We start from the raw sequence: 21,063 nt of genomic DNA on the forward strand, positions 1-21,063 counted from the left end.
TCATCTGTTTTGCTATAGTGGCTATATGTGTCAGTCTGTATCAGAAATAATTAGCTTCAGTGTGAGCACCATCCCTAATGTAACATAAGGGAGTGTTATGCTGATGCTAAAGTTGTGAGTTTAAAAAGATAATCACAGATGATACCTAAGGCATTATTCATTCCACTTCATTTTTCATTTCTATTCTGTATACATTACAAAGAGGATTTGGTTGCCTAAACATAGCTATCTACTGACATGTTAGATGCTGGTGAGGGGTGTATTGCACTTGGCATACACCTACCCATCCAAAAGAAGCTTGTTTCTTAAAAAGCCCTCTAAGGATATTTTGGATATATTAGAGCATCTCCAGTGGCATTTGGCACTTCTATTTAGACAACTGGATCCTGCCCTGCATTAAAGTTATTTATTGCAGCTTCCACCACAGTGAATGGAGAGACGTTAGTAAATGCAGCAGAAGGAAATGGAGTACTCAGATGTAGGTATTTAGTCAGAATTTGATTACATGAATTCTTTGTTCATTCACTACTGAATGATCAAAAAATATTTTCTTTGACTTAAAGTCAAATCTTTAAGCCAAAGTCATAACTTTGACTTTAAGCATTTCTTGGTTTCAGCATTAAGTTTTTTTGGTGTTGAAGGTCAACATGAAGGGCTGCCATTTTGTCAGGAAAATAGTGAATCAGAGTCCAATGTGTGCAAACATCTCTGAGGAACCAGTACTCTATGAAAGTATTTCCTGCTGAAATATAAACAGATCCATTGTAACTATATTTACATAACTAAATACACATCACACAAGGAGATCCTTGAGTTAAGGTGGTATTGAGTGGCTTATGTCTAGCGTGCTCAGATTTCAGTTCCTAGAAGAAACTGCTGAACAAATCACAACTACATAGTGCGGTGTCCTGCATCCCTTCTTAGCCACATGAGGTTGTCTCCTTGGCTAGAAGATCCAGTTATTATTTTGTTTTAGTTCATAGTGCCTGGAAACAAACGAACAATCAAACAATCAAAAACAAGAAGGCTGTGCTGCAACTCACCAGGTGGTGTTTTAATAACATGAAACTGGAGGAGCATATTACAGGTTCTGGGATATGATATCCAGGCATGGGAAAGTGTTTTGAGAATAACAAGCCAACTGTTGAAGGACTTTTTAAGGCAGAGAAATCCAAACGTTCAGCTGTCTGGCTTGTGCTGCCTTTTGGAAGCAGTCCTTGCAATGAATTATCCACAGAACATGAGGTTTGTTTTGGAAAGGGGATGGTTTTCCTTATCACCAAACTGTGGAGTGAACTGACATTTATGCTATGGAGAAAACTGGAACTGAAACCAGGAGACAAAGCACAAGCTGAGATACTTGGCATACAGATATAGCCAGTGAAATCACTGAAATTCAGAGAATTGCCTAGTGTCACAGGAAGGTTCTGTACTTGGACATCAAGGTGCTAGAGCGAGTCTAGAGAAGGGCAACGAAGCTGGTGAGGGGTCTGGAGAACAAGTCTTACGAGGAGCGGCTGAGGGAGCTGGGCTTGTTCAGTCTGGAAAAGAGGGGGCTCAGGGGTGACCATATCGCACTCTACAGGTACCTTAAAGGAGGCTGTAGCAAGGTGGGGGTTGGTCTATTCTCCCACGTGCCCAGTGACAGGACGAGGGGGAATGTGCTAAAGTTGCGCCAGGGGAGGTTTAGGTTGGATATTAGGAAGAAGTTCTTTTCTGAAAGGGTTGTTAGGCATTGGAATGGGCTGCCCAGGGAAGTGGTTCACTCACCATCCCTGGAGGTCTTTAAAAGATGTTTAGATTTAGAGCTTAGTGATATGGTTTAGTGGAGGACTTGTTAGTGCTAGGTCAGAGGTTGGACTCGGTGATCTTGGAGGTCTCTTCCAACCTAGATGATTCTGTGATTCTGTGACATTATAGCAGCAATTTCTTAATGTCCTCATGTGTCTCACCTCTGTCACAGGCCAGTTATTTCTTTCAATGAAATGCAATCACATAGGTTTTCATGTCTGTTCCTAAGAAAGGTAGGTCAGGAACCTGTTTCAAATCCCAGGCCAGGACCTTGAGTATAAACACCGAAGTATAAACCTGATTTATATGTTAAAATGCCAGATAGGACAGTGAGATGATGCTTGCTTAGGAGCGAAGCCTATTGATAATTTACATCTATCTTGCCTTCACAAGGGGAGATGATTTATGACTAGGATTTTTGTTTCCATATACAAAGTATGATGCCAATTGTGCCATCATTACTTTTTTTGTTGTTTTTTTTTTTTTTTTTTTTTTCCTTATAGTAATCTTTGCTTTATCCAGTCTACTCTTAAGTGGCAGAAATTTCAGCAGTTTCTCCAGGGAAAGTTATGCCACTGCCCATATAATGTAGTTCTCCTTAGCAAGGTGCAGGTAAGACCTCTTTGAAACACATTGTACTGAGCTGTTTTGGGGTTTTGCTCTATCTATGCACTAAATGATCTTAAGAGTCTTTTCCAACCTAAATGATTCTATGATTCTATTATTTTATAAACTTAGATATTGTTATGAAGAAATTTTCTGAAATAGGTAGTTGGCGTTTATTTGGAGGAAATAATTTGATCTAAAATAATAATACACCATTGAACACAAATAACAATTTTAAATGCACAGGCAATAGCAAGATGCAAGTAATCTCACCTACAAAAAAGGAATGCTATTGCAATTATTAGAAAGCAGTTAAGAAGCCTGCCTAATAGCATCAACTAAGAGAATTGTGCATGGTTAGACATATGCTTGGAAATGAATCTGACATATCATATTTAACAGCACATGCTTTATGAAGTCTGTATATTAGAGGGAAAAAAAAAGTGTAACCAATGATCTTAATATAAGTCTGGCAAGTCCTTTGAACTACAAGAGCAGCAGACATTAAGTCTCTAGTCTAGTATTTGAAAGTTTTCATTCAAAGTTGTCAGTGGCATTTGTTTCACATTATATATTAATGAACTTAGTATTTCCATTTAGAAAGCAAAGCTTTTATGAGTTAATGCAACAAAAACAAGGGATGTCACAAACCAAAACATATCAATTTATTTTGCATTCTTTAAGAGTCACAAATAAATTACATTATTTGTTAAAACTGTTAACATAATTTTGATTTGCTTGTAGGTTGATTTTAACATATTGCAAAGTATTTCATGTCTAGAATACTTGCTTTTGTTTTGGACACAAAGACCTAACTGTATTTTTCCTCCGAGGTACAGAGAACCACAGTAACCTTCATTAGCTCTTCTGCTATTGCTTTCTCATCCAATAACCTCTAAATCCATGTTCATTATAAAACATGTTCATTATAACTTCAGTGCTCTTGGGAGCTGGAATCAGCATTGTCAATAATGCCAGTTTTAGATTAAGAAATACATCTTTCAATCTTTTTTTTTCTATTGAGGAACTTTTAACCTTTATCATTAACTTATGCAAAGGCTTCATAATCAATACAAAGTGATAGTAGAGCTAATGTTCTATAAATCAGACTGCATAGAAGTAAGCACATTCTTCATTCTTTGAATTTTCATTTGTTCAGTGCTAATTTTTATCTTATGAGTCAGAATTCTCATATAAATTACTGTCCTTCAAAGTAATTTACCTACATGATTTTTTCATTATTATTATTTTTTAAATCTTTCTTAAATTATCATTATTTTGCTCTAGAAGGTTTATAATCAACAATTCTGGTCTGAAGAAAGCTAACATCTAGAAGAGAGAGATGAATTTCAACTGGAACTTGCGAAAGTAAGAAACAAACTTTGAGAAAGTTTGGGTTGAGGAAGAAAGCTACTACTTAGGCCCATTAAAAAAAAAAAAAAGAAAAGAAAAAAGTAATATTTAAATTTTTTTTGTAAACCTTTCAGATTTCCAAGATTTATGACCCAATTTCACTGCAGCAGTTCATTATTTGTCTAGATGTTGCTTTTAAAATAAGGGTATAAAACACATCTTTTCTAGAAGTTAAATCATTTTACATTTATAAAACGATGAATTAATTTTAGCAATTTATTCTAGTTATTCCACCTAGAACACCAGTTATTCTACTATCTTTAAAGGAAATATAACATGCATATTAGCTTAATCTGCCCAAACACTGATATATTAAACTGTGTTTATTTTTTTTCAGTAATACATGATATATATCGTATGGGCATGTAGTGATTTCCTCATCTTGTCTGCCAGATGTAGGAGTACAAACCCACCTGTTGCCATTCACTGGCATGTGCAAGATCCCCATAGAGAACCAAGTCAGAGGGGTGAGTGATCAGTTCTATGATCTTTTTTTTTTGCTGAAGTAGTTTTATTGCATCTTAAGCTTACTTTTAGAACTACCTCAATGTGGGATCAGATAAGTGCTGGCAAGAGAAATAAGAATCATGATATTTTAACCTGGTAAAGGACTTCATCTGTCAGACAAACATAACACCATAAAGCACCCAGAAACACAGTGAGAAAAACATAATCTACTGCTGATTTCTGACCTGAACTCACATCAAAAACTGGACTACTAACAAAAAAGGAAGTGTGGAACAATCAAGAAGGTTGATGCCCATGTGTCCATTTCCTCCATGTAAACAAAAACTTTTTTTGAGGTTGTTGTTTTTGGTTGGGTGGGTTTTTGTTGTTGTTTGTTTGTTTGTTTTTCCTTATAGAAAAGAATGCAAAACAGAGATCCTCTTTAGTTACTAATTTCTCTTCCTTCCTGGGATAACTTTTGTTTCCTCAAGTTTTAGCTCAGCTATTATGTTGGAAATGTACCAAAAGCATATGACTCAAAAGAGTCTAATTCCCGGTGTCCTCTTAAAACTGTATTTTCTACTCAGATTATGAGGTCTAAAAAATACAATTTTTCATAGAAATTTTCATTTCAGAGACAGCCCTTTTTGGCAGAGTGTTTCATTTACTTTCAGATTAGACGAAAGCCTGTGAAAAATACTGTGTGTTTGCTGATGAATATTGATCCGCATCCCTCAGCGTATTTAGTGTTATGAAATGTCATAGAAAGTCTTGTGTATCAGTACATCCCACAAGTGTAAGATTTTTTTAGCTGAAGGCACAAAACATGGGCATTTAAACATTGAAACAAGTGCATTCTTGAAATTCAAGGATAACCACCAGCAATTCAAAGACTAAACCTGTTACCTGTAGCAGTGCTACCTCTCACTGGCAAAGCTGATCTTGAAGAATTCATATCAATAGCAGGTGTCACATAAATGTATGGTTCTTATTCAGCAACATACAAATAGTGGTGTTTTTCTGACTCCCAGACATCTGTACTTGAATACATCTGTTCTGCTTTTCACACCCCATAGCCTAAACAAGTTGATCATCAATTTGTTTTTTTTTTTTTTGCGTGAGTAAGGAAAAGTAGTTTCTAAGAAAAGTTTATCTGTCAGTCTTCAGGCTTATAAGAGAGAGAAAAAATAAATAAATAAGTAATATAATAAGAAGTCTCAGGAGAGCATGTAGGAAAAGAAAAAAAAAAGAAAAAAAAAAGATTGAGGAAAATGGTGATATCCTTGTTTTCCAGATGAGTGGTGTGGATATGAAGGAAACAAACAAACAGAGAAACAAAAAGTATATTGTTTCAAGAGATTGTTGGCTTGTTAAATTATATTATTATAAGTTATAATATAATGTTATACAAGTTTTAAGTTGTATATGTTCCTTACTTCTAACTGAAGAGGAAAGCCCATCTAACTTAAATTACCGTGAAACATTAAAAAAAAATCAAACAAACAAACAAACAAAAATGAACTGCTATTTCTGTTTAATTAATATTCGATAATTTATATATTGTTTCAATGCAGCTTTTTACTCACAAGGCACCTCTTCATGAAGAACAAGAGTGTAGATAGATGAGAAACAGTTGAACTTTCAGAGTCAGAGTTTTAGCTTGAAGATTTTAATCCAAGACAAAAAAAAAAAAATGAGCAAACAATGAATGAGGGTTGAAAAGCAAAGAGAAGAGAAAAGATAAAGAAGACCTCTGTATGAACTACTTTTGGTGCTTGGGAGGCACTAAAAGTGCCATAAAGCCATTTCCAGTGGGGCACGGTAAATTGAACTATACTATTGTCAGTGAGAAGTCATGTGAAAATGTTAAAGAAACTATTTTTTCATGCATGGGTGACAGGATATATTGTAGAGTCATTTTGTATGCTTTCTTTCCATTTCAGGACTTCAAGCCCTTATTCTGACCATTTCCTGTCCTTTAAGGAAAATAAATGTTCTTCATGAACCTAAGTACTAACAAGTGAAGGCCACCAGTCTCCTGTTGAAGCATCAGCATTTTTTTAAGTGACAATAGGAGAACAGGAGATGGTAACAGAATGATTTTGGCAGATAAAAACTTTTAGAAGAGAAAGAAGCATTATGATAAAGATTGGTCTCAGATTCCAAAGGCAGCACAGCAGAGCAAGCTTTACAAGAAGCTTATACCCAAGAGTTTATGAATGTACACCTGACGACAAAGAACAATAATTCATATCCCTACCCTTCGTGTATGTTTCCTAGAGCCTTCTTAAGTTGAGGTGTTGAGGTGCCTAGCTCTTCCTAGAGCTGACGTATTGTACATTAGTAGAAAGAGAAATATTTCCAGTGTAGTTGAGCCTGGATATGAAACAGTTCCAAACATATGATACCTCTCGGAGCCCTGAAACTACTCTTGTCCTCAAAAATTAGAGTAGGTCAATTGCAAGGAACTTTCAAAGATCAAGTCCACCTGTCTGACCTTTTCAAGGCTAACTGAAAGTCAAAGCATATTATTGAGGACATTATCCAAACGCCTCTTGAACACTGATAGGCACGGGGCATGAACTACCTCAACAGGAAGTCTGTTCTAGTGTTTGGCCACTGATGAGACAGTTCTCATTAAATAATTTTTTCCTTATGCCCAGTCTGAACCTCACCCGGCAAAGGTTTGTGCCATTAACATGTGTCATATAATCACAGAATCACAGAATGGCTTGGATTGGAAGGGATTTTAAAGATCATCTAGTTCCAACCCCCCTGCCATGAACAGGGATGCCACCCACAAGATCAGGTTGCCCAGGCTCTCATCCAGCTTGGCCTTGAACACTTCCAAGAATGGAGAATCCACAGCTTCTCTGGGCAACCTGTGCCAGTGCCTCACTAACTTCTGCATGAAGAATTTCCTAACAACTAATCTAAATGCCTCCTCTTATAGTTTAAAACCATTCCCCCCTGTCCTACCATTATCAGCCTGAGTAAAATGTTGCTCTCTATCTTTTTTATAAGACCACTTTAAGTATTGAAAAGCTGCAATAAGGTCACCCCTGAGCCTTCTCTTTTTCAGGTTGAAAATCTCCAGTTCTCTCAGTATTTCTTCAAAGGAGAGGTGCTCCAGCCCTCTGACCATCTTTGTGGCCCTCCTCTGGACTCTCTTTAACATATGCACCTCCTTGTGCTGGGGGCCCCAGACCTGTATGCAGCACTCCAAGTGGAGCCTCACAAGGGCAGAGCAGAAGGAAACAGTCACCTCCCTTTGACTTGCTGGCCACACTTCTGTTGATGTAACCAAGGATGTAGTTGGTCTTCTGGGATGCAAACCACACTGCTGGCTCATGGTGACCTGTCATTTATTGCCACAGAGAAGTGAATGGAATCTCTCTCCCCACTTCCTCTCCTCAAGAAGTTGTAGAGAGCAATGAGGTCACCTCTTAGTCTACTTTTCTCCAGACTAGACAACCCAAGTGTCCTCAGCCTCTCCTAACAGAACATGCCTTCCAGCCCTTTTACCAACTTTGTTGCCCTCCTCTGGATGTTTTCAAGTACCTTGACATCCTTTTTGGATTGTGGAGCCCAGAACTTTACATAATACTCAAGGTGAAGCCACACTAATGCTAAAGATAGTGGAATAAACACCTCTTTTGACTGGCTAGCTATGCTGTGTTTAATTTATCTTAAAATGAATTTTGCTCTCTCTGCTGTCAGGGCACGCTGCTGACTCATGATGAGTCTGTTGTCAAGCGTCACCCCCAAATCTCTTTCTGCAGGGCTGCTCTCCAGCCACTTGTCTCCCAGTCTCTGTCCAATATTATTTTGTCCCAGCTGCATTTGCTCTTGTTCGACTTCCTGCCATTAATGATTGCCTAGTGCTCCAGTCTATCTAGATCCCTCTACAAGGCCTCTTGTCCCTCAAGAGAGTCAACTGCACTTCCCAGTTTAGTATCATCAGCAAACTTGCTGAGGACGCATTACAATCCTGCACTCAGACCATTGATAAAAATATTGCATAGAACTGACCCTAGAACTGAGCCCCATTCACTATGACCCTTTGAGCTCTGCTGTTCAGTCCATTCATCACCTCATGTAGCATGGACCTGTACTTCTCACACTCGGATAATTTGCCCAGAAAGATGTTGCAAGGGACCGTATAAAAGCCTTTAATAAATTCCAGAAAAATTATGTCTACCTCCTGCCCTCCATTAACTGAGTGACCTAATCATAGAAGGATATCAGATTACTAAAGCAGAATTTTCCCTTCATGAACCCATGTTGATTTTGCCTAATAAGAGCTTTATTATCTAAATGTCTTGCAATATTCCCCAGGATAACCTTCTCCATAACTTCTCCAGGTACTGAGATTAGATTAACAGGTCTGTAGTTTCCTGGGTCTTCTCTTATGCCCTTCTTGTAGATGGGTATAATATTGGCTAACTTTCGCTCAGTGGGGACTGTAATCCTCTTCCAGCAAATGACAGCTGACTAAGCACAGGACTGCTTCACAAACCACCAGAGATTCAGTTTTCATCCTGACACTAGGGATTTGTGATATTATGGAGATGTTAGAAGGGATGAAGTCACTGAGATAAGGGTGAGGGGCTGTTCAGGATGAAGAAAGCAAAACTTGGTGCAAATTGCATCTATTTCCATTAATATGCTAAGTGGAAAAGCAAGCTATTTTTTCATGCCAATTGAATTTTTCCATTTTGAAGGACACCAAATGGGGGATCTGGATAAAATTATCATAAGTACAGTGGGGAGGATTAGAGTTCCAGGGCCCTAAAGTAAAATAAGGAGCAATCAAACTGACAAACTAGATGTGTTCTTTTAACATTAACTCCTTAGGAGGTTCATCAGGTTCATAATACAGGGGAAAAAAACCCTACCACTTAAGAAAGGAAAAAAAAAAAAAAAACGATATTCTTTTACACTTTAAAAGTTAAAATAACAAATAAATCAAATAACATCTTGTCTATTTGAAAGCATTTGGTTTTGGGAAGTGAATCCAAATTGGGTATATTTTTATTTTATCACTGATAAATGTTTTTAAAGGTTTATGACAAAATTGACAGATGAGATCATGCTTTAATGTAAAACAGTAATGGAGACATTAAGAAGAGTACTGAACCATTACCATCAACATCTACAAACAGTGTAAGACCAAGGATGAGATTATTTAAACTAGAAAGTGGGCACGGAAAATGGAAATTCTTACACAACTAAAAAAGCAGAATTGGAGCAGAATGAATGAATGCTTTCAAAAGGTAATGTAAGAGGTAATGTAAGTTAAAGGAAGCTCTCCAAAAATAGTTGAGTAGAATAAGCAGGTGAACTAAACTGCTGAAAAGGCATAGTCTAGTATTTTAATAAGTCAATAAAACTGTAAGTCTAGGAAATGTAAGCTTTTAAGTGGTAGTCATGACATCTCTTTCCTCCCTTGTGGTGTGCCCTCTCCTTGTGTGCCTTTTTTTTTCCTTCGGACTTCTGGATGAATCAAGTTATGCTATCCTCCTCCTCCACACACTCCCAGGGTGTGTTCAGTACATGTCTATAAAGCTTCAGCAGTTTCCAGAGTTAGCTGAGAGTTAAGGAACAACAGAGATGCTCAATTTGTGTAGCAGGGGAAGAACATCAAATTCTAATGTCCTCCCACATAGCAGAGCAAGATGGTGTCTACTCATTTTACCAAGAAAACTAACAAGAAAGACAGCTCTTAGTGGGGGAGCAGGATTACCAAAGAAAGATGAGAGGTGAGATGAATTTTAGGGGCTACTGCTACACCTATCTGGATGCTGTTGATGACCCTAGCACAGGCCATGACATGTGCTGGTAGCGCACAGTTCTGCAGCATGGGAACAGGCCTGGTTTGGTGACAGTAGCAGTTTCTATTGACTATCCAGAGATCTTCAGGCAAGGTGAGATGTTGAATCAGACACAGGCCTAGCCAAAAAGATCTTCCAGGAACAACAGAAGGAAATAGGTCCAGAGTCAGGACTGGAGGTTTCCAGCAATGTGTGTCTGGGGCCATTCATGAGACAAGACCAGCGGTAATTATATCCATGGCATAACTCAGGGAAGGCCTAGGTGCCCAGGACAGACCTGAAATGGGGTTCTTGGGCCCATAGCCAAGAGGGTGTGGGTGGAGGTCCCAGGTAAGGCTGGTCAGGACCATTGTCTTTGAACAGGGAACATGGGTATACCTCTGTAGCAGGTGTCTGGAAATAGTCCTTAACTTGCCAAAGTTTCTCAGCATGCCCAGCCCCCAAGCAGAACACCAAGACCTCACCCACTTTCCAGAGGGATGCCTAAGTCTGTACAAAGTTCTTGTTCCACTTGTTACCTTGAGTATTGAAGAGGCACACAACGTGGACAAGCAACTGGTACTGTGACTCTTATGCAGCACAAAGTCTCCCTCAAGTCTCCCTGTACATGCACCTACCTCATTTCTTTCCTGTTGCAGTACTAACCATGGACTTTGGAAGAGATAAAAAGGTTCTTAGTGGCAGCCTGAGGGAAGTCCTCCTGCCATCAGGGTACATGCCAATAACTGGTGGGGCACTCTGGGAATCATCTCCAACCTGTTTTTCTAGAATAGAATCTTCCAATGAATGACTGTGGTCCAGGCATCATCATATATAGCTGTGAGTTTTGTTGTCCAGGTGAACATAGTTGATAGAAAGAGTGGAAAGCTGGGAACAGCAGTACAGTAGTCTCCAGTCACTATGAAGGATTTGCATGCTGTTTTTAATTCTTCAAATATATATGAAGGGGAAATTCCACCTCCAGTTTTCCCTACACTGCATTTATGTTTCCAGCCAGAATGAAACAGAGGATTTTGAGGAACAGAAATTGTCATTTTTCACTTTCTAGGTATCAGCCTCACTGTAGGGTGGGTGTGTTGGGATTAAATAACTTTGAAGGAACAAGAGAAACTAGTCAAAGCCCTTCTTTTAAGTGGACAGACAGGTTTAATTTTTAGTTCTAAATTATCAGTTTTATCTATATAACATATTAGGATTTTCAGGGATGCATAACTCTTCTTCCATGGGAACAGTGTAGCACTTTCTGTGTAGCTTTGCTCCCTGCTGCTCATGTGTGGAAAAAAAGGTGACAATAGCATTAGCTACTAGAGAGAACCATGCTTTACATGTGAGAATATAGCAAGTGAATGCAGCCAGCTGCTCCAAGAAGCACATGGACATGACCCCCGCCTCTCAGAGTTCTGCGTTGACTTGATTAGACACAGTGAGCAGACACAATCCTATCAGAAGATGCTAACCTGTTTGACCAAAACCTCCCAAATTCCTCATATTTATGCATCACAAATGATGATTTCAATAAGCTGTTTAGCCAAATTTGTGCTGATATTCTTACAGAAATGTGTACCTGTCACTTCATCCAATGATACCATGCTGTAGTCTTTCCGTTCCTTATTACTGTCTTTACTCAATTTAGATCTACTTTATAGTATAACAGATCTTTAGATGAATCTAAAGGCAGATGTAACTATTGCAAATAGTATAATGCTTCTTGCTTGATTATACTAGGCTTTTTTTTCACAAGAACCTATTCCTTTGTTCAGTCTAAATCTTGAATTTCCTACAATATAAGGATTTCTGTTTAGGCAAGACTTCTAGTAGGCTTCTACTAAGATTGTATTGTATATACTACTCTGAAACAGAAAGAAGTAAGCAAAAGAAAACCAAATATCTAATTATTATTTTCAGCAGAATTACATCACTATTACAATATTTTAGTTTATGGAAATAATTCTTAACATTAAAAAAAAAATGTACTAAATAATTTTAAAAAGAATCCTTAGTTTTCTTGAAAGAAATCTTGCCTGGAGGATTAACTATTTTAACAAACTTGTGCAAGTTTTGTACATTCACAGTGGTGGTTTTGTTTCCCATTCAATATTATCTGTGAAAATTTAGTAATAGTATAGTTACTTTTCAAGACCAAAAAAGGAAGGTGTGATATTCATAATGTTTGAACTCTGCGTGATATATATATAATGAACAAAATAGATTCTTTGTATTGCTAGACATTATTGACAGTATTACTTGCTGTTTAATCCTTTTATTGTCAAAGTGATTAACCCTCGAGATACAAACTATTTTTAGTGTCTTTCTTTGCAAATGGACTATGAAAGCACAAAAAGAAAAAAAAAATAGATTTTAGAAAGATGCAACTTTTTTTTTTTTTTAATACAGGTGGTCTAATTTATAAATAGGCAATGAAAAACATATATATTTATGCCTTTGGTCAATCAAATCTTAGCAAACTAGGCAGTGCTACAAAATTGTAATACTGAGGACTGATTTAATTCTGAATTTACAAAAAATAAATCACTTCTGCATTCAGTGAATTGCAACATTACTATTCTTTTTACATGCATCAGTAAAGCAGGTTTTTTGTTGTTGTTGTTGTTTTTTAATCTGGCACCTAGAAAAACAACAACAACAAAAACAAAAATTATTATAGATGTATTCTATTTTTTAATTTTTGGAAGCAGGCTCTGTGGTATTTAAAACTGTTTTTTTTACACTTGAACTGCAAAGCCCCAAATAGCAAAAATCAAGGACAGTTAGTCAAAGTCACTCAAATCAAGGGCAGTTAGTCAAAGTCATTAAAATTTTTGCCTAACTTGATAAGAAATTGTAAACAGGAATATGAAAACATATATACCGAAATAATTATACATTCCCAAACATGTTTGTAGATGATACATCTAGAATAAATGTGGATGCCTTAATACAGTGTGAAGTTGGTGAAATTTAGTGGCCTGCATTATGCACATAACCAGACTAAATGGCCAAAATGGAATCCTTTTGTCTGTGGAACTGTTAATCTATATGTAGATTGAAATCCTCTTGAAATGGAATTAATACTTATTAACTGGACTTCTACATAATCTCTCCACCCAAAATCTCTCAAATTATATAAATTCAAGTATAAGTGTTCACAAACAGGATAGCCTGACCTGATAATCCTGTTTTGAGCAGACTTATGGAACAGTTTGTTAATTCTTGGAATACTTTTTTAAAATTATTTTTATTATTTAAATTGAAAATATAGAAAACATTTCAAATACTTAATATTTACCATAAGACTATTATGTTTATTCACTTTGACATATTTTCTTGAACTTTTATAATTTGCAGACGACATTCATATTTCAAAGACATATAGAATCAAAACCAAATTTAAATAATTTTTACTATGAGACTATTTATGTCAGGAACACTTTTGACTTGAAATGAATTCATATGTTTTAAAGAAATAAATTCCTTAAAATAGGAAATTCCTTTACTAGCTGAATGTTGACAGATACCTGAAACACTGTGCTTAGTACTGTCATAGTCAAATCCCTAAGCACAATCTAGGCACTAGAAAATCTGTTCAGAGCCTCTTCCCAATTCATTGTATTCAGATGACATTTTTCAAAGTGTTCCTCTGTGCAAATACTTTGCCCAGAAAGATATTGTAACTCTGGGAATGAAGATGATTTTTATGGGTTCTTTATTGGTGCTATGAACCTGAGAAACATATGACTAAAAATGAGTCACTTTGCTCCATGCCTGTCATGTGGTGGTCCTACACATATATATATATATATATATGTGTGTAGGACCCCCCCTACCCCCCCGCCCCCCACCCCTTTTTCACTAGTGGTCTCAGTATAGAAGTATGATGGAATCTGGCCAATGTTTTCTGAAAGAACTGGTTCAAATGTAAATAAATACATATAATAAATACATATTTATTTAAGAATACCCTTATGTTTTTTCAGATATTTTACAAGAGAAAGAATGAATTGTCTTTCAAAAAGAAAAAAAGGTTACAGTTGTCAAGATTAGGAATGTTGATGTAAAATCAAGATGAATATTAAGGAAGGAGTGTGTTAGAAATCAGCAAGATTTGCATGATTACCTAATTTAATCGAGTTCACAGCATTTGGTCTAATTATGGATACCTTCTATACCTTTACAACACTGTTCCCATAGAGAAACATTTACAGATTTGCTGCCTCTACCATTTTGCATGACATTTGAGAGACTGGAAATCCAGAAATCCTAGCCCAGTGATCACTCTCTATGCACAGAAAGTCAAGGAAAACAAAGCAAGTGCCAACAAGCTTACCATAAGGTTCATTATAACCACTTTTGAGTTTACTTTTGAGTTGGCAAGACTGGATTTACAAGGTCGGTGGTTTATTGTCTGCCTCCAACCATGAAGTGTGAAAATGATGATATTTTAGTAAAGCTTTCTCTTAAAACATATAGTTGCTGTCTGGTGAGTTTCACTGATATTTCTTCCCTGAACAAAACTGTAAATTTTCCACAGGGCAGAAATTCAGCAAATTTACAGTTTCTTGAAGCACATGTTTAGTCAAAGATGTATCGATAGCAGATACATTTTTGTTGTTGTTTTTGTTTTGTTTTTGTGGCAGGGTATATACTTTCAATTTCTATCCTTTGTAACTATTGAAATATTTCTATTAACATTCAAAAGTCTTGATTATGGAGATATTTCTGTGTACAATGTAGGTTTATATGTGTCTGTATTTATTGTATTACCTTTCTTGTATGCTCTGAAATACAACCCAAAACAAAGAAAACTACACACAAATATATAGATTTTTCATTATGAAAAATAAGCTATTATGTCAACATCAGTATTTTTGGTATAAATGATTTAAGTATAATATATTTCACTATTTTGACTATTTCTTTAACCCATAGAGATAGTTACTCTCCACTTTATTATACTGATCTATTCTCATTTATGTCTTCCAATACACACAGCAATAATGCCTGTAGTGTTTTTAAGGGACACAGTCTGAGACATCTCTGTATGTATGTTATTATAGTTGTTAAAAATGTAACACTATATCAGTTAGTAACAAATGCTAAGCAAAGCCACCGAGACAAATAGTTTATTAATGATTATAAAATGATTTAAAATAATTAATTAAAATAAATAATATATAATATAGAAAATAGAAAATAAACATATATAAATAAACAACCATAAATATATAAACAATGTAAAAGAAATAGATGGAAAATATGGCGTACAATGACAAAGAGACGTTTCTTGAAGTATTTTTGGTTTTGGAAAGTTTTTTTTGTAAACTAAAGTAATGTTAAAATTCTCACCTTTCCTTGTGGGATTTAATGAAACTAAGAAATGCCATATTGTTACATATAATTTTAACTTGTATTAAATCTGAGTAATTTAAGTCTACTAGGGATAATGAATTTCTCACATTACCTGATGAAACTCAAAGTGAATTCTTCATTCCATGCCAAACTGTAAAGCAAATACTGCTGATGGAAATATTTCAGTGTTATTTGTAAAGACTTTTTTTTTTTTTAATGACCCCTTCATCTGCAGACTGAGATTAATACAAAATCTAAACCTAGCACAAACATGACACATGAAGAATTCTTTTCAGCTTTCCAGACACATAAATTTGCTGTGAAGTTGCCAATATATAGCTCAGTGAAACAGAAAACTTTTTTTTTCAAGTAATAGTTCTTTTTTTTTTTTTTTTTTTTTTAATTCTGTATTAAATAGATTTCATAGCTCCCTGCCAAAATTTATTTTTGGTTTACACAGCAATGACTAGCTGATGGGCAAGAATTACTAACAGCTGGTCTTTATTTAATTGTCTATTTTGAGGCTGGGTGGTTGTCTTTTGTCCTGTATTGAAATCCAAACAAAAGTGTTTATTGACTACAGTATTTCTAAGTTAGATGCCAATAAAAGCTGAAAAGTTACTTTTAAGAAAACTTTTATTTATGTTATGTAATTACTTCTGAATCAACAATGCTGAACTGTAATATATTAAAAAGAACTATTCTGAATATCTGCTGCTCTCTAAATATTTTCGATATTTACAGTACAAAGTTAACTTTTTTCCAAGACTGGAATTCTTTTGTGATCTTTTAAACAACATGAAAATCAGTAATGTGTGAAGGTTTTCAAAATCCCCTCAAATATTCAGAGAACCATTGTTTCAAAAAAGCTTAGATTTTATTGAGTCTGCACTGATAATATCTAGCTTGAGACAGTACTTTGTATCACCGTTACTAACACTACCCAAACGACTAAACTATCCCAAATGGTTAACAACTGGAAGAAGAGAAAACTGTCTTGAAGCATTTATTACTGGGCAAACTGCTTCATATCCTTATGTTCAGCACATCTATTTCAATTTATTTCTGGTACAAACTAATACGAAAGCAAGAAATCACCCAGAGAAAGAAACAGGAATAATATTCAATGATTTCAAAGCACAAAATAAACCAGTTTAGCTAATAAAACAGCTAAAAGATACTTTCAGCTGCATATAGTTGTGTCAGAGCATCTGGAAAAAAATCTAGGTGCAGGAGAGATTTTCAGTATTTCAATCATTCTATGATTCTATGAATATTTAACTGAAGTAACTGTATTTTTACTTCTAAAATGTGTTTGTATCTTCATGTATGTGTATGTGTCTGTATTTGTTTATATCTTGCTTTCTGGGGGGTACACAAGTACATCAGGGAAGTTACATATCTAGCTGAAAAATAAATATATTCAGGGATAGTTTTTTACATTTGTTTTAATATTAAACAGAAAAAAAAATTACAGATTTCATAAATTTTCAATTTCAAAAACTGTTTTTTTTTTTTTTTTTTTTCTTCCAGGAAGATAGGCTTTCAAATACTTACAGACAAAAACTGCTAAGCTACCTGTGAGTTTGCTGCCAATGGTCTCTGATACAATCAGACTACACTTCTAGGAGCTGGGTACCTAGAAAGAATATGAAAGACTCCAGTGTTGCCTGCTGCCTGTTACAGGCTGATAATGGGAAGAACATACTACAAGAACTTTACAAGCTAGGGACAGCTGAATAGCTGACAAGTTCAGAACTTTAGATCTTCAAAGATATCCTGAGTAATGGGATCAGCTGTAGAGACCCTGGTCACTGAAGGCACCTTTACAATTGATAAATGTCTGCATGGTGGATTTGCCTCTGAGTGTTGTCTCTAGTCCACTCTTTTTTAAAGCAATTTCTGAACAAACTGCAGGCATCACAGGCTAAGGTGGACAAACATCCTGAAGAAGTTCCTTTAACAAAACAAAACAAAACAAAACAAACAAACAAACAAAAAAGTGAGTCTTTATAGTGTTCAGCTGGAAGATATATGTGCAGTGAAGCCAACAATATGTACATAATTTCTGAGAAGTGAAAATGGATTCCTACACCTACATGACACAGATGACACAGGTAATTCCTGCATTTCTAATTTCTAACACAGTGTACTCAGACCAGTATGGAATTTACTGGGTTTGTTTATTTATTTATTTATTTATTTATTTATTTATTTATTTCCCAGAATTTACTGGGAAAATTTGGAACAGACTAAACATGATTTGGGTACTGTTCAAACTATCTATCCATACTGATGCCTGAATTCCAGTGTCCAGATGGGCATTCCTGATCACTGTCGAATTTACTGGTAACCAAAGAATCAAGATGAGAAAACAGCATTTGAAGCATTTCTTCTCAGTACATGAAATATTTTTGAACATCTCTCAGACTTGTAGAAGCAGTATGGAAACATCAGTCTGACTAGTCAATATAATAATAAGAAATGTTAGTTTATGCAAAAGTAAAACAAAATATCTAGATAACGAGGAAAGACACATTGAAGTATATTCATGCCTGTGAGTAGACTTGCGGCTGAACAAAGGGAAATAGATCAGAGCAAAGGCAAATAATTGCTAAGAGTGGTTGTTGTGGAGTGAGTACATTGTAACCCAATAAGATCTTTAGAAATTATTTCATGCTTTTGCTACCATCTGGTTGTTTGCATAACCTGGTGTCAAGGAGAACTTTATCCCTTTCTTCCAGACTTTTCCAGCAATGGAAGGGTATATTTCTTGAACTGACCTTCAAATTCCTAAACGAAGATACTAGATTTAATGCTTTTAAGCATTCCTCTTGGTGATCCAACCATTCAAACTTGTTTGTGATACATGCTTTAGATTTATACATGCTTTTATATCTGCTCCACCTACACTTAGTTTCCTTGTTATGTTTTTGTTGTTGTTGTTTCTAATGTATCTGTTTGTGCACCCTGTCATTTCTTTGTTGCATTTATTAATTTCATAACAAGCACCTTAATTTTTCAAAGCAGGCTACTACTGTTAGGAGGAATGGAGATGAAACTGATGGAATATGGATTCTGAATGGAGCTCAGGATGGAACTGACTAAAATATGGATTTCTGCATTTGTTATGTGCATCTACAATGAAGGCCTTGATACATAGACCAGTAAACTACAGAGGAAGCCCTTGCACATATGTCCTTGCACTGGAGGACGTATCTGAAATGTTGAACCATGTAACAGGGAAGAAGCCTGGGTAAAGCATGAGTCTCCTGGGAGAATGAACAAGTCTCCAGGGTCTTTATGATGTCTGTGAATCCCAGCTGGGAAATCACTGGTATGATGAAATAGGAGCAGCACTTGTCTCCTGAATGACAATAAATGGTATGTGATTCAGTTACTTATATATAAATCATAGAATCATAAAACGTCTTGGGTTGGAAGGGACCTCAAAGATCATCTAGTTCCAACACCCCTTGCAATGGGCAGGAACACTTCCCACTAGACCAGGTTGCCCAAAGCCACATCTAACCTGGCCTTGAACAATTTCAGGCATGGGGCAGCCACTACTTCTCTGGGCAACCTGTGCCAGTGCCTCACTAACTTCTGCATGAAGAATTTCCTCCTAACAACTAATCTAAATGCCTCCTCTTATAGTTTAAAACCATTCCCCCTTGTCCTACCATTATCAGCCTGAGTAAAATGTTGCTCTCTATCTTTTTTATAAGACCACTTTAAGTATTGAAAAGCTGCAATAAGGTCACCCCTGAGCCTTCTCTTTTTCAGGTTGAAAATCTCCAGTTCTCTCAGTATTTCTTCAAAGGAGAGGTGCTCCAGCCTTCTGATCAACTTTGTAGCCCCCCTCTGGACTCTCTTTAACATATGCACCTCCTTGTGCTGGGGGCCCCAGACCTGGATGCAGCACTCCAAGTGGGGTCTCACAAGGGCAGAGCAGAAGGAAACAATCACCTCCCTTGACCTGCCGGCCATGCCTCTTTAGAGGCAGCCCAGGATGCAGTCTGCATACTGGGCTGCAACTGTGCAATGCTGGCTCATGTCAAGCTTTTCCTCCACCAGAACTCCCACATTCTTCTCTGCAGGGCTGCTCTCAGTGAGTTCTTCTCCCAGTCTGTACACCTGTCTGTGATTGCCCCAGCCTAGGTGTAGTACCTTGCACTTGGACTTGAACCTCAGTAGATTTACATGGACCCACTTATCTAGCTTGTCCAGGTCCCTTTGGATGTGATCCCTTCCTTCTGTTTTATCGACTGCACCACTCAGCTTTGTGTCATCTGAAAACTTGCTGAGGGTGCACTCAATCCCACTATCTATTTTGTTGATAAAGATATTAAAAAACACCAGTCCCAAGATGAACCCCTGAAGGACGTCACTCATCCCCAGCCTCCACCTGGACATAGAGCCATTGACCACAACTCTCTGGGTGCAGCTTTCAAGCCAATTCCTTATCCACTTAATGATCCACCGTTCAAATCCATATCTCTCCAATTTGGAGATCAGTATGTCATGTAGGACTGTGTCAAAGGCCTTACAGAAATCCCTGTAGATGTCATTGGTCAGTCTTCTCTTGTCAACTGATACAGTCACTTCATCATAGAAGGACACCGGATTGGTCAAGGAATTACTAAGGGATATTTCAGGCACTGTCAGGTATCCTGCTTAGCTACTTATTATCACACTAGAAGAATGGGGGCTTCGTGTTAAGATTTGTGTTTTAACTACCAGTCTCATGTTTCAGATACCCTTGTCTTGGACACCCTTGGATGGTGCTAGGAACCTATAAAAATATGTATAGAAGAATCCCACTCTAGTTGTCTTCCACTCTGAAGTTAACAAAAGTTGGTGAGAGTTGGCATCATGACAATGTTTGTATTCAACATGTTTTCTTCATGGTTCATCTCTGTTTACCTCTGTTTAAGTGGATCATAGATATTCCTGCTTTTTGACATGATGAGCTTAAAATTTGTCTCTTTCTTTGCTTGTGGACAAAACAATTTCATTAAATGACTGTTCAGTTGCAATGAACAGATGTCTTATCCAGATAAATATCCAAAGGAACATTTATTAGAAGCAAAATGTTTCTAAATTTCTTCCAAGTCTGATAATTAGATCCAGATCTCACAGGTGCCTGTGAGAATGTGCAGTTCTGCTGATTATCTGACTGTTTGCTGCCCTTGGTTTTCAGAAATGGAATGGTGATGGATGTTGATGATGCGCATATGAAGTTGTGAGAGAAAATATACTGGTTGTCTAAAAGAGTTAAGGCAAATTCCTATTTTTATTCACTTCACACACTCTGCATGATCATTTGAATATAGTCACTTGCATCCATACAGAAGTGTGTACAAGTGGACCGAATTTCTAATGTTTCATATGAAATTAAACTATTCACTCATATCTTCTTAGTTCATACTTTTTTCCATGTATTGCTAAATATTTATACATTATTATTTTATTTTTCTGTACTTATAGTTTATGATCATTTGCTACAAATCACACATCACATGGTTACTGTTATGAGCGTGTAAGTTTGGATAAAGCATTGATGTTAGACATCGAGGTTTTGTTGCTTTTTCTTAAGTGGTGTGTGATGATGACGAAAAGAAAA

General features: G+C 36.5%; 1 protein-coding gene and 1 long non-coding RNA gene across 8 annotated transcripts in view; one reads left to right on the forward strand and one right to left on the reverse strand.

Annotated features, from left to right (window-relative positions):
- The window catches only part of GPC5 (glypican 5), a 765,123-nt gene that overhangs the window by 9,803 nt on the left and 734,257 nt on the right, over positions 1–21,063 (reverse strand). The gene's annotated exons all lie outside the window — the stretch shown is intronic.
- On the forward strand, positions 941–20,844 carry LOC308188349. Of its 2 annotated transcripts, XR_013945434.1 has the most exons (6): positions 941–2,403; positions 3,685–3,765; positions 4,148–4,277; positions 16,971–17,554; positions 18,468–18,821; positions 20,194–20,844. It is a non-coding gene; the product is annotated as an uncharacterized lncRNA (long non-coding RNA). The 2 variants fall into 2 exon arrangements; XR_013945433.1 differs by having other exon boundaries at positions 18,468–20,844.

This window comes from Anser brachyrhynchus (genome assembly GCF_964034855.1).
Source record: "Anser brachyrhynchus genome assembly, chromosome: 1".
Taxonomy (NCBI): domain Eukaryota; kingdom Metazoa; phylum Chordata; class Aves; order Anseriformes; family Anatidae; genus Anser; species Anser brachyrhynchus.